The sequence below is a fragment of the Sciurus vulgaris genome, assembly GCF_902686455.1.
Source record: "Sciurus vulgaris genome assembly, chromosome: 10".
NCBI classification, from domain to species: domain Eukaryota; kingdom Metazoa; phylum Chordata; class Mammalia; order Rodentia; family Sciuridae; genus Sciurus; species Sciurus vulgaris.
This window is the reverse complement of record NC_136470.1, coordinates 17,441,036-17,443,280: the sequence shown is the minus strand read 5'-3', so window position 1 is coordinate 17,443,280 and position 2,245 is coordinate 17,441,036.

Sequence of the window (2,245 nt, the reverse complement as noted above, 5' to 3'; positions counted from 1 at the left end):
TAAATGTATAATCAGGTATAATTGTTGGACATGTGGCCAGAGAAGTTGGTTGCAATTTGAATGCTATTAGTATCCATCATTGACTGAATTGCAGCATTGGGCACACTCTGGGACAAAGAAATGGAGCAGCAAATATTCTAAAAGGTGTGGATGGAATCCCCACAAATGAGAACCCACTATGCTCTAAATGTAATAGTGTTTTGGAAGTTTGTAGCTCTGACCTCGTAAACTTAGCCAAGAAGATTTGGTTAAACATTCAGGAAAACATGCTGCCTCCAAACCTTAACTTTGAACTAACAAAAGGGATTATTCACTACCCATCTGATTCACTGTCCCAGTGAGTCAGAAGCCAGGTAGGACAGCTATAGAGATGGTCCCCCAGTTCTGATTGCTCTGTGCTTTTGTGGGTCAGTCACTGCCTCAGCTTTTGAATTGAGCCAAGGTTGATTGTTATGATTGAGAATCGTTTCTGTGAGAGAAAAAACAAAGCACATCAAAGCTCAATAATTTTTCAAATTGTACACTTTTTTGGAGACATAGTGTCTTTGGCGTTGACTTGAAAGCTGTGGTGTTGAGTCTTTCAGGAGGTGGAAGGTAATGGCTTCAGACAGCAGAAGTAAACTAGAACCTCAGGAATCCTTCTGGCTTGGCAGGATGGAATCTAGTGGCAAGAACACTGTATATATCTAAAAATAAATAATAACCTCATGAAAATGTAAACAGTGTTTCATAGTGTGTCCTTTCCTGATCTCACCTACTTTCAGATGTAATTCTTATGGCCCTCTTTCTTGCTCTCTGTGCCTCTTGTCTCTCTCTTTTCTGTTTCTCTCTCTCTTCTTTCTGGTGTGTGTGTGTGTGTGTGTGTGTGTGTGTGTGTGTATAATATACATATACACACATACATGCACATATATACATGTATATGCCTATATAAATACTTACTCTTAATATCTAAAATGCTGTTTATTGTTTCTTTTTTGGGATTGATCAAAAATAGGGAACTGTGTTGGAAAAAAGAAAAGGAAAAGAAACTGTTTCCCTCATTTTTCCACTCTTAGGTCAATTAGAATAACATTAAGGATATTATAAGTGGCAAAGTTTAGGAGTATGTTTTGGCATAAATCTTCACATACAAGCTTTTTTTTTTTTTTTTTTTTTAACAACACTTACTCCTTAGCAAAAGTTTTAGAATTCTTAAACAAAAGCTTCTTGTATCAAAGAACCAATATCTATAGTGAGTGACTTGTATTGGAAACTGAATTAGGTTTGTTGGTTGTGGTGGTGTTTTTTGGACCTCCTAGAATTCCCCAGACGCTGGAACACATTCATTTACAGCAGTTACTATTTAAAACTACATGCTATTTGCACCTAAAGTAAGATTTTTTAAGGAACAAAACTTTCATTTTTCTCAATTCTTTTCATTTAGCTATATGGAAAACATTCTGGCTAGATCATTCAGAAAATGTGCAAACCTGGCTTTGGGGACAACACTAATTTTCTAAAATGGATGGGCTAGAGCCAGTTTCCGTAGATTTCTTGCAATCAATTGCGTGTGGCTGGAAATTGGACTTATAGTGATTTATGGTAATTGCCTGTCATCAGTCTATGCCATGCTCACCTGCATAATCTACCAAGTATCCCAATAATGCCCAGGGTTCGTAATCTGCCTGAGGTTATTTGGTTCTCAGGAAATACACATCAAGTGCCAGTATTCCAAGAATTGGTTTGCAGATCTGCTGCTCCAACTTCTATGGCAGCAAGTCATAGGCATGCTGACTCACATCTAATTAGAAAATAAGAGGTACTTTCTTGGGAATGTTCATCATACAGGCAGACTAGGACAGGAGTGATATGTTCAGGAACAGTTTCTCAGCCTCAGTATTATTGATACTCTGGGAGGGATAATTCTTTATTGTGGAAAGCTGCTCTGTGCATTGCATCTTCTCCGGATTTTGCCCAGGTACAGTACCATTCCTCCTACCATTGTGACAATCAAAACTATCTTCATACTCTGCTAAGTGTGCCCTGGTGGGCGAAATTTCCCTTTCAGGATAAACTGTACTTGGGTGGTATGATTTGAATATGGCTTATGTCCCCCAAGCCTCCATTGTGTTTAAAGTCTAGGTCCCCAGGATGGTGTTATTGAACAGCTGTAGAACCTTTGGTAGATGGGACCTGGTGGGAGGTCTTTTGACAACTGGGACTTGAAGTGTTCCAAGTATGAACCCTTGGAACTTTTCATGTG